We start from the raw sequence: 13,023 nt of genomic DNA on the forward strand, positions 1-13,023 counted from the left end.
TAAAATACACCAAAAAAAAAAACAAAAAACAATAACGGGAACAATTATTTTTAAACAAAAAATTTGTTTTAAATAAACTCGCGCACTTGTTTTCTTTTTTTGCTTTGCTTTCTTTTTTGCCTTTCTTATTTGAAATTCAAAGTGAATGTATCGACCACCGACCGACCGACCTGGCGAACAGCGCGAGACCCGCTAATGTTTTGCGTGTGTGGGGGCTAGCTACTAAACAGGCTCCTTTTGGTGCTGCTGCTCAGTTGTCTGTTGTCGTCTGTACGATTCAATTTCAATTGCATGGAGCGCCAATGTTCAGTACTCTCAGCACTCAGTATCAATTACGCTCTCTCTCTCACATGCTCTTCTCCCTCTCATTGCAAATGAGTGAGCAAAGGTTTTACTTTGTTTTTGGCAAAAACACAGAGTACATTTTCGACTATTGACTATTTTTAGCGCCGTCGTAGTTGCGGCCAATGTTGCTTTGGCAAACCGTGAATGACTGGCTGGTTGGCTGTAGCACGTGTTGCCAGACTTTTTTTTTTCTTTGTTTGTTGTTTAATTAAATGACAGATGACTTTGTGTGACTGACCAATAAACTTGTGATGGCAGTGATGATTGTCCTAATTTATGAATGTGTCATAATTGTGACAGGTTCGTGTGTGTGGGTGTGTGTGAGAAATGACATATTAAAGGAAAAAGGAAATGCCAGGGCTTCCCCTTTAAGGTAAGAATACATAGAACGCTTTTCTGGCTGGCTTCTTCAGAAAAAAAAAAAACAAAGGAGCCTAGGACACAAATCGAACTTAGTCAACCTAAAACTTCTATGTTCCTCTACGAAGAAGCCAGCCAATGACTTAGGCCAGTCAAAAAAGCCTTTTATGTACTCTCCCACTTATTCATAAGCAGTTTACTTTACCAAATTCATTCTATCATGGCTTTGGCCTTAAACCCCGACAAAAAGGTGAGAGTACATAGAATGTTTTTTTGACTAGCTTAAGTCATCGGCTGGCTTCTTCGCTACTTTGTTCTTTTTCGAAGAAGCCAGCCGATGACATAAGCCAATCTAAAAACCGTTTTATGCACTCTCACCTTAACAAATCTGTAGATTTGTGTCGATCCGGCACGAACTAGTTCAAAGGAATAATTCCACGAAAGGAACGGTTGGAACTAGATGCTTTAGATCACATAGTACCTTTAATTTATCATGTTCTCCCTTTTATACCCTCCACCATACATATTATAGAGGGTATATTAGGTTTCTCATTCCTTATGTAACTCATCGAAATAATAATTTAAGACCCTACAAAGTATGTATAACCTTGATCAGCGTAAAATTCTAAGACGATTTAGACCTGTCCGTCGGTCCGTTTCTTGTAATCGAGCTAGAGTCAAAACAAATTAAGATAGGAAGCTAAAAATTTGCACAGGTCAGTCTTTTGTCTGCAGTTAGGTCATGTTCGAAGAGTGGCTATATCATCCCACGATATCATATAGTCCCCATATAATGGTACCTCCCTGCATTCCGTATTTAGACGATTTTAGCGTCATTATTCACCGGAGTAGTTTCAAATTACGTTTTTAGAGTTCGTAATGGGAACTACAGCCTGGGATAGAAAATTGTCTATGTAGGTCCAGGGCCTCAATTCTTGTTCTATGAAAATGTGAAATGCAAACTTTTATAAAAGAAAGAAATGTCAAATGAAAAATTTTATAAAGGAATTATTTTGCATTTCATATTTTCATAGAACAAGAATCCAGCCCCAGGTTTTCGTATAGCCCCCGTGTGACTCTGCACCTCCCCATATTCGGAATTTTCATGATTTTAGCGACATTATTCATCGGAATGGTTTCAAATTTTATAATTGAAGCTCGTAGTGGATACTACAGCCTGTGACAGAAAATTGTTTTTACAGGTCCAGCCCCCATATAACAGTATCTTCCTATATTCCGTATTTTGATGATTTTAGACACATTATTCACCGATTTTTTTTCAAGTTTCGCATTTGAATGTAATTATGACAAAAGTTGTCTATGCAGGCCCACGTCGTCGTATAGACCCTAATATAACGGTTACATTTGGTGCTTTTAAGATTTTAACTGAATTTGTAATGGATTTTTTTTTTTTTTTGAAAATTGCCAAATTCGTTCCAAATGGTGGAGGGTATTTAAAGTTCGGCCCAGCCGAATTTACAGCTTTTTTACCTGTTTATTAGTGTATAGGGTACTAGAACAAGCCGTAAAACAAAAGATTACTGTTTTTATTTATTTAACAAAAAACAATGGCATTTATTATAAAACTCACCAAATTTCTATGCAAAAGCTTAACTCGTACAGCTCACATTTATACGGCAACACTGATTCGAACTGCGTCCAACTTCACGCGATTGTTGGAAAATGTATTTGGGGACGTCCCTAAAAGCTTATTTATCACAAATTTCCACGTATTGTGTAATTTACTGATGTAAATATTAAAAAAAAAACTGTTGAAGTGTGAAATTTAGCAATTAAACATTACAAAAACCATAAATCGCTAAATGAGATACCTGAGATTGTTAATAGAAGCCGATCTACAGTTCAGTACATCATAAAACGGTTCAAAACAGATGGATGTGTAGAAAATAAGTCAAAAAACGGCAAATAATAAAATATTTACTTTGAGTGATGAGAAGTATATTTTGCGGCGGATCAAAAAGGATCCATTTTCGGGGGCACCGAAGCGCGCAAAAATTGCTGAAAAGTATTTGGGAAAAGTATTTTGCCCTCAAACAATAAAAAATATACTGCATAAGTCGAGTTATAATAGAAAACCTAAGGTCGGGCGGGGCCGACTTTATGATACCCTACACCACTTTGCTAATTTAATTTTAACAATCAAAAGTTTTTATGGGAGAATTCATTCATACATGCTATGATTATGATTATAATTTAAAGTTCAAATAACTAAATATGTCGAATCATTTGTATCTTTTAAATTCGGACTATTATTGCCCATTTGGTGCACAATTAATTTGAAATCGGATAAATATATATATGGGAGCTGTATCCAAATCTGAACCGATCTCAACAAAATTTGGCAAAGATATTTCTGAGCTATATTTGATATATTTCCCTGGATATCGTTGTTACGGAGTGCATATTACGGCTGTGGGAAACAAATATGTCAAATCGGATGAAAATATATATATGGGAGCTATAGCTATATCTGAACCGATTTTCACCAAATTTGGCATACTAGCTTCTAGACTCAATTCGGTAGAATGTGCCAAATCCTATCCTATGTGGGCAAATATTAGACATTTGTTGCACAATAAAGGGTAAATCGGACGAAGTTTTATATCTGAACCGATCTCGATAAAATTTAGCAAATTTAGAGTGCATATTACGGCTGCGGAGGACAAAAATAACAAATCGGATGAACAATATATATGGGAGCTATTGCTATATCTGAACCGATTTCGATCAAATTTGGCATACTTATTTTCAGGCCTAATTTGGTTGTATGTGCAAAATTCCATTCTATTCGGGCTGATATTACACGTTTGGTGCACAATAAAAGGCAAATCGGACGAAGATATATATATGGAAGCTATATCTAAATTTTTACCGATTATCTCCAATTTCAATAGTGTTCGTCCTTGGGCCAAATAAATGATTTGTGCAAAATTTCATCTCAATCGGATAATAAATGCGACTGGGTCTATCTCGTTTCCTTTTGCCTGTTACAAACAAATGCACAAAGACATAATACCCTGACCACCTTGTGGTGTAGGGTATAAAGATCTAGACATAAACCTCTAATCAGCAAGCGAAATCAAGAAGTAAGATTGCGATTTGCAAAGTTTGTCACTCTGTAAGGAAAAGCACGGCCTTGGCGAAGATTATTATTTTTATCAAGACAATGATGACAATGAATAGTATTGAAATGTAAAAGATTCCATACATATGTGCACTAAAAGATTTAATAAATATTTATAACAATCGGGAGAGCAAAACATTGTCCCCTGGAAATAGTTCCACTATAAAGCAACTATTTTTTGAAGATAATCTCCCACATAAAATTCAATTTGCAGCCCGTAAGACACGGTTGGCCTTCTGTAATGTACGAAAGATTAATGAAAAGGATAACAGGATATTCAAAACATAACCCGTTTTTGTCAGCCACTCAAATGAAAAATTATCGTAGACGCCTCCGAGATAACGGTCTAAAAGCCAAAACTTTACGAAAGCTACCGTTGCTGACTAAAAGCCATGTTAATAAAAGAGTTGAGTTTGGCAGAAACATCCATGTTGGCCCATCGAAAAGTGGAGGAATAGTTTATGGTCCGTTGAGTCTAAAATTGTACTATATGCATGAAACCATGCTGCCAGATGTCGGACAGGAAATGATGCTTGTATGGATCGCACTAATGTGGTGGTTAGTAAAACACACGATTAATGTCTTGGAATGACGCCAACAGTCCCCTGACCTGAATCCTAACGAAAATCTGTGGTGCGATGTTGAGAAGGCAGTAACTCGAGCCAAAGAAGGCAGTAACTGGAATTTCCGAAAGTTCACTAAAAGCCACGTTAAGAAAAGATTTAGGTTTGGCAAAAACTTCTATATTGGCCCATCGAAAAGTGGAGGAATATTTAGTGTTCCGATGAGTCTAAAATTGTACTTTATGGCGGTAGAGGATCTCGAGAGTATATAAGACGTGCCCCAGTAAAGTATATGAACCAAAACACACTTTAAAGCCCATTAATCTTGGAGGATCCAGCAAAATGGTTTGGGTGAGATTTTCTTATTACGGCACTCAACCTATCGATTGGATAAAGGAGATTACAAATAGGCATTTATACGTCAAAATCGTTCATGAAACCAGCTCCCATATGTCAGACAGGAAATGATGCTTGTATGGATCTTTCAACAGGACAATGATCCAAAACATACTAATGCATTAGCACGATAGTGTGCTGCCACTATACGGAATAAAGGGCATACAACTAAGTACTAGTAGGTCAAAAGTAATCCCCATTGATGAAAAACGTTTTGACATACTGTTTAGACTATGTTTTTATACCCTCAGCCATATGGCTGGAGATGGCATAATCATTTGGTTTTAGACCGTAGGTCTTTTTGGACCAAATCCGTTTCAGGACATTTGGAGTCGATCTAGCGATGTCCGTCCTTCCGTTCGTCCGTCTGGCTGGCTGGTGCGCTCGATAACTCTCGAAGGAAGTATCCGATTTGGTACAAACTTGGTACATCATAATATTTTTGTTAAACTTAGATCGAGTTCGGAGTTCTGGTACCTCATCAACAAAATGCCAACATTTTCAAAGAAAATAATTTTCTACACAGAAAGAGAAAGGATAATCCGATTTTGTTCCAACTTTACAAATCCTAAGATTTGCATCAGTGCTAGGTCAGGTGCAGAAATAGACAATAACGGTCTACTCCATCCAGTACCTCCCCCCACCAAAGGTGAACATTTTGAATTAAAACTCTTATAAAATGTGAAGTAAGTGTTCGTTTGTCTTCAAATTACACACACATTGAAATATTTTCATTATCCCAGGGTCTGGAGTGAAGTTGGTACCTCCCCCACGAAGGGTCAAAATTTTGAGTATCCATGAAGCTCATAAGGCGGGGAAATTAACATTCGATTCCATTCAGACTTGATACCAACATTTTTATCTGCATTACCTGAAGTATGAAAATGGAATTCTTCGGCCCGCTATATCTGTTACCTCACGCATATTTCCACATTTTCCAAAAATTTGCACATATCTCATATGAAGTATAGGAAGCTTGGCGCCACTATATCTCGGTGCAGAAAATATAAGTGAAATTTTAATGAAATTTGCGTTGCGTTCCTACAGCCTACTTAGCTCTAAAAATATCTCAAACTGAGCTTGTTCAGAATCTCTTAAAACTGATAAATCCAAAAAAATCTGTATTCCAAACATTTTTGGTTGTTGCTATGTTTTGTTGAAATGTTTAAGCAAAAAATTATATAGTTTTTTTAACTGTATAAGCAAACCCGTTTTATGACTTTCTCGGCTTTTGAGCAGAAATGCTAAATATTTGTTTTATTTAAAGTCAAGGCCATGCTATAATCAGGTAATCAGGTATTCCGAAAACAAAATATGTTTTTTCGTCAAAACACACGCGAACACACACAAAATTCTCGCCGACGTCATTAAAGTCGGATTTTTTGAGCTTGAAATTATAAATAACAAATTTAATCACGTTCGCCTGTTTTTTTTTGCTCTCAGCACTTGAAAAGGCGTAAAAAATCAATTAAACAGCGAGACAAACAATGTGACAAACAAATATGCATTCGTGATTAATGCGAAGCGTTTTTTTGAAAACAGTGAAATGTCATTAGTGGGTCTTAGAATTAGATTGAGCTTCGCTTTGTTCAGGGAATATATGGAATGTTGTGGGGAGCGAATAAGATAAGATAAGTTTTGGAGATAGATATGGCGTTGATCACCAAATATTTTATTTATTTGGTAAAACACAAACAAAATACAAAGGAAAAGGAATGTCCTTGATGTTACCTACTCTGTGTACCAAGTATACATTTTTCATAAAATATAGAGTGACTATAAGTATGTATGTCAGGATTCGTTTATATATATCCGATAATCCGAATTTGTATTCACCCCGCCATAAAATCTTCGATCGTCATATATGATAGACACATAACTGTTGTCGTGATCACAGATGCGCTAAATAAATTTCGAAATCAAGCCACAGACGTACAAACAGATCGGTGTTGTTTTGGGTTCTCCATAAACTATCCTGTTCGAATATCGTTTGATGCTTTATTCATCATCGTATTTTGCAATGCAATGTCTTGGAACTTTCTGCTCGAAAAATCCAAGCCATATTAGAAATGCTCGCAAAAATATACTAGTTTTATATAAAAACTAGCTGAAACCGGTGCGCTTTGCTACCCCTTTGATTTTATATGCGTGTATTTGTTGGTTAAAAACAAGTAAAAAAGTTGTAAGTTCGGCTGGGTCGAATTTTGAATACCCTCTACCATTTGGCACGAATTTGGCGATTTTCAAACAAATAAAATCCGTTAAAAATTCTTTTAAAATCTTAAAAATACCGAATGTAGCCGTTTAGGTTCTATACGACGACGTGGACCTGCATAGGCAACTTTTGTCCTAAGCCGTTACAATATTCAAATGCGAAACTTGAAAAAAGAATTCGTTGAATAATGTAGCTAAAATCATCAAAATAGCAAATATAGGAAGGTACTGTTATATGGTGAGGCTATACGAAGACGTGGACCTGCGCAGACAATTGTCTGTCATAGGCTGTAATATCCATTACGAACTTCAAATACCAAATTTGAAACATTTCCGGCGAATAATGTCGCTTAAATGCCGACAATAGGGAGGTATCATTATATTTTGACCCTTTTGGGGGGGTAAGTACCAGGAGGAGAGGACCGATATATCCCATTTTTACGCCAGACATTGGGTTAATAAAAATATTGGGATGTGTGTAATTTGAAAACAACCGGATGTTTATTTCGGGTGCTATATATGGGGGCTATACTAAAACGTGGACCTGCGCAGACAATTTTCTGTCATAGACTGCGGTATCCATTGCGAACTTCAAATACCAAATTTGAAACATTTCCGGTGAATAACGTGGCTCAAATCACCAAAATACTGAAAATAGGGAGGTATGGGGGCTATACATGGACCTACATGGCCCATTTTCAATACCAAAAGTCCTGCAGACAAAATTTACAGTTGAGTAAAATTTTATCAATCTACCTCATTTCGTTCGGAAGCTAGAGTGATTTCCACCGCTAAATCGACATAGAATTAAATGCTGATCAAGAATATATATACTTTGTGGGGTCGAAAATGTATATTTCGATGTGTTACAAACGGAATGACAAACTTAATATACCCTCCATATTATGGTGGAGGGTATAAAAATGTGAAATGGGTTTTGCAAAATATCATGCATGCCCATGGTAGAAGTAGAAATGTAGTCTCATGCATAGTCAAATTTATATTCAACCCAATCATGATTATCCACGCGGAATTGTATTCTCACAGAAAGCATTATTTTCGCGAAAAAATTCCACCAGTCATGAATAAATAGGAAAAAATTATTTTTTGAAGATGGCAACTCGAATGGCCCCTTTTCGTATCTAGTGTATCCTATTTGTTGTACAAATTTGTAAATATACAATGGATTTATGAATATTAACATAAACATAATTATAATCCCGTCCAACCTTCTTCGTAGAGAAAAAATAGTTTTAGGTGACTTAGTTCGACTTTGGCCCTATCAAAAAAAATATATTTTACAGCATTGAAAGAAAAAGGATAATCACATTTAGCTCCAACTTTGCAAATACTAATATTTGCACCAGTGCTAGGTCAGGTGCGAAAATGGGCAAATCGGTCCACTCCATCACGTCCCCCCCCCCCTTAAATGGGTCAAATTTCTGAATAATTATAACTTTTATAAAATGTGATGTAAGTGTCTGATTGTCTTCAAATTACACACCCCACAATATTTTTATTAACCCAAGGTCCGGTGGAATATATCGGCCCACTCCTTCTGATACCTCCCCCATGTTGAATATCCATGAAGCTCATAAAACACGAAATTAACACCCGATTCCATTCAGACTTGATACATCTCAATATTTCCATTAACACAAGATCTATTATAAAGATGGTAGAGATCGGACCATTCCTTCTGGTACCTCCCCCACAAAGGGTTAAAAAGTTGAATAACCAAGACGATCATAAAAACGTAAAAATGCATCCGTTTCTCTTCAAATTACACACATCACAATATTTTTATCAACACAAGATCTGGTATGAAGATAAAATATATCGGTCCACACCGTCTGATACCTTCCCAACAAAGGGTCAACATTTGGAATATCCATGAAGCTCATAAAACTCGAAAATACAATCCGATTCATTCATTCATTCATTCAACGCAAAATTAGCATCCGATTCTATTTAGACTTGGCACATCTCAATATATTCATCAACACAAAATCTGCTAAAAAGATTGTAGAGATCGGTACCTCCCTAACAAAAGGGTTAAAAAATTGAATAACCATGCCAATCATAAAATCCGAAATAAGCATCTGGTTCTCTTCAAATTATACTCATCACAATATTTTTATCAACACAAGATCTGGTGTGAAAATGGGATATATCGGTCTACTCCTTTTAGTACCTCCCCCACAAAGGTCAATTTTTTGAATATTCAAGAAGCTCATAAAACACGAAGTTAATATTCAATTTCATTCAGACTTGACAAATTTCAAAATTTTTATCAACACAAAATCTGTTATAAGGATTGTGGAAATCAGACCAATTCTTCTGGAACCTCCCCCATTAAGGTTCAAATTTTTTAATAACCAAAACGATCATAAAATCCGAAATAATCATCCAGTTCTCCTCATATTTCGTACATCCCATTATTTCTACTGACACAAGATCAGATGTGAAGGTGGGATATATCGGTCTACCCCTTCTGGCATCTCCCTCACAAAGGGTTAAAAATTTGAATATCTATGAAGCTCTTAAAACACGAAGTTAATATTCGATTTCATTAAAAAATGCGAAATAAGCATACAGTTCTCCTCATATTTCACACATCCCATAATTTCTACTATCATAAGATCAGTTGCGAAGATGGGATATATCGGTCAACTCCTTCTGGTATCTCCCCCACAAAGGGGTCAACATTTTGAATATTCATGTAGCTCATAAAACTGGAAATTAATATCCGATTCCATCCATACTTGGCATATCTAAATATTTCCATCAACACAGGATGTATTATAAATATGGTAGAGATCGGACCATTCCTTCTGGCACTTCCCCAACAAAGGGTCGAAGTTTTGAATAACCAAAACGATAAAATCGGAAAAATGCATACAGTTCTTTTCAAATTACACACGTCACCATATTTTTATCAACACGAGATCTGGTGTGAAGATAGGATATATCGGTCCACACCATCTGATATCTCCTCAACAAAGGGTCAACATTTGGAATATCCATAAAGCTCATAAAACGATTCCATTTAGACTTGGTAAATCTCAATATTTCCATCAACACAAGATCTGGTAGAAAGATGGTAGAGATCGGACCATTCTTTCTGGAACCTCCCCTACATAAGGTCAGAAATCGGAATAGCCATGAAGCTTGTAAAACGAGAAATGAGCATCAGATTCTCTTCAAATTACACACATCACAATATTTTTATTAACCCAAGGTCTGGTGTGAAGATGGGATATATCGGTCCACCCCTTCTGGTACCTCTACCACAAGAGGTCAACATTTTAAATATCCATGAAGCTCATAAAACATTTTTTTTAATTTTTTTATAATTTATTTATGATATCGAAAAAAATCAAAAATATGAGATTCTTGCAGGTTCTGGAACAAAGCTATTCATTTATAATTTCTATGCTAAAAATTTTTGGTCAACATTTTCCTTTCTTTTTTTGCTTTTGCTATTGATGGTTTTTAGAGACATTATTACCTAATTTTTTTCACAGTATGGTTAAGATCGAATAATTCGCAGTCCTTTAAAATAAAGATTTTATTATTGGACTTCAATTTTGTTAATTCACAATAATTTTTTCCCATTTTTTTCACTGAGTTCATGTTCGATTTTAGTATTTTCTAGCTTTATATAGTTTTTTTTTTTTTAAATTTCTATTAATTATTTTATACACAAAACTATTAAAAATTATTGATTTTTCATGTTCTCTGGCCATTCATTCATTCATTCATTTCTACAACAAATTCGCCTCTTGAATGAATGTCATTGCGCTGGCTGTGTTTGGCGATACAAAATGAAAATGTCTGGTAACACCAAACAAAACAACAAAAAAAAAAAAAAAGAAAAAATGGAGCTCTGTATACAACTGACGCAGTGTACTCATTCAATCTCTCCGATTTTCTCACTCACTTAAGCTCATCTCTAACCAATCTCTGATTGGTGGCTCAAACCAAAACAATAAAAAAAATCTTTCAGAGAGCCAGAGAGGATAAATTGTAATGAGAAGAGTTGTCTGGTGAGAGCTTAATTGGAATACTAGGCAAATGTTCATTGCCTGAATGAGAGAACATAAAATTTAAATATTTTTAAATATTGTTTTGTTGTTATTATAATTTTTTGTTTATATTGAAAATGTATAATTCAATATCCATGCCACACAGTGGACTAATTTTGCATTACTTTTTTTTTGCTGTTGTTATTGCTCTAACACTGTTTGCTCTGAGAAAGAGTCTCACTCAAATACACACACACAGAGAGAGACATACCGTTGAAAATACTCTGCACTTGTTGTTTGTTGTTCCTTTTTCTCGTTTGTTTGCAATTATTTATATTTTTTTCTTGTTGTTGTTGCTGTTACTGCTGCTTGTTTTTGTCAAAAACTAAGCTAACAAAATTCCAAAAAAACCTGTAAACAATAAACATACCAATACACACAAACACTTGTATAACATTTTCTTTTTTTATTATTTTTTTCGCCGAATGTTTTAATTAAAATGGATGACCGTGCTGTGCTCTGCTCACCAGCAAATTCTTGTTGGAAAATTTTTCGTGTAAATATTTTTCCCAATTAGCAGCAGCAGCTATTCGCACTTGGAATTTTCATTACACTTGTTTGGCAATGCGTGTTTGTACATGTGTGGCCGTGTGCCTGAGTGTATGTATGTGTGTGTGTGTGTTTGAGTGAGTGGGGAGCGCGTATGTGTACATGGGGATATGTAAGTTTGTTTTAAGTTTTGTTTGGTTGGCTGCTTGCTTTGCTTTGGCCATTGGCGGAGAAGAAGTTTTTACTGTTGTTGCTGTATCGTTATTTTTCGACTTCGTTTTTTTAAAGACCCCTCAGAAACCAAACCAAAAAAAAAAAAAAATCTCTTCTCTTCACATTATCCTGCCACTGAGAGGACACCAGCAGCAGCACCAACTTTGACTTTCATAATCCCCTGGTCTGGTTTTCTGGTGTCCTTCTTCATCTTCGTGTTTGTGTGTGTGTGTGTCAGACAGTCAGTCACTTAAGTTAGAGTGCCTTTTTCGACCCCATATAGGTATTTTTTCCTTTAATTTTTTTTTCTTTTGCTTTCTTCAATTTTTCACTTTTCATGGGATTTTTCATTCATATTTTCTTTTTTTGTGGGATTTTTAAACAATTTCTTTTTCAATCTCAATTCAAAATTTCTTTTTTCAATTTTTTTCTTTACTCACATTTATCACTGATCGACGTTGTGGTTTTTTGTGAATATTTTTTATTTAATTTTTTTTCTTTTCTAATTTTCTTCAATTTGCACAAAACACAGAAAACAACACTTTTCACTTGTACAACATTCTCCGAATAACTGTTCCACTTTGCTCCGACATGCGATGACTAATTTGGTATTCGACTACTTTTATGGCAAAGAGTCTGGGATGGCGTGCGAAAATGGTTGGCAATGCAGTAGTGTTGCCATACCATGTCAAGGCAAACATTGCAAAAATGTGTGGCAGGGAGAAACGGTTATTTTATTTAAATTTGAATTAAGCGTATGTGGGAAGTCCAGTAGAGAAAAGGAGAGAGAGAGAGAGATACAAGAGAATATCGTTGTAGTAGCAAAATTTGCTGAGGCAGCAGTATTAAAAAATAAACAATAAAATAGTACTGATAACTCTGATTCTTTTCTTATTATAAATCCAATTTAAAGTTTATAAAGCCAGTTTCACACACACATACACCCAAATAATGTTTTTAACGAAGATTATAGAGTAAAAAAGGCTTTAATACATTTTTCTGCTGATCCACGCAACCAAATTAACATGGGATCAATATGAGGGTAGCTCACATTCAATGATATATCGCTTACTCATTACTGTGCACAAATATAGGGTGTGGGAAAACGAGAAGCTCTCTTGAAGATGAATTTGATATGCATTGGTAATTAACTGCCTAACCACAACGGATCAGGTAGATTTCCTCAAAAGATAAAGTTGAACAAAAAAAA

At 35.4% G+C, this 13,023-nt stretch overlaps 1 protein-coding gene across 2 annotated transcripts in view; it reads right to left on the reverse strand.

The window, feature by feature from the left end:
* LOC101891023 (serine/threonine-protein phosphatase 2B catalytic subunit 3) overlaps window positions 1-12,384 on the reverse strand; it is a 79,091-nt gene extending 66,707 nt beyond the window's left edge. The window contains exon 1 of one of the 2 annotated variants that reach the window (XM_059119106.1): window positions 12,254-12,384. The gene's annotated coding sequence lies outside the window, so the exon portion shown is untranslated. Of the gene's footprint in view, window positions 1-11,322; window positions 12,218-12,253 lie in introns of those variants that run through there. The other variant, XM_059119110.1, reaches the window with a different exon arrangement.
* Between the last annotated feature and the right edge of the window lie 639 nt (window positions 12,385-13,023).

Source organism: Musca domestica, unplaced genomic scaffold (assembly GCF_030504385.1).
Source record: "Musca domestica strain aabys unplaced genomic scaffold, Musca_domestica.polishedcontigs.V.1.1 14, whole genome shotgun sequence".
NCBI lineage: Eukaryota > Metazoa > Arthropoda > Insecta > Diptera > Muscidae > Musca > Musca domestica.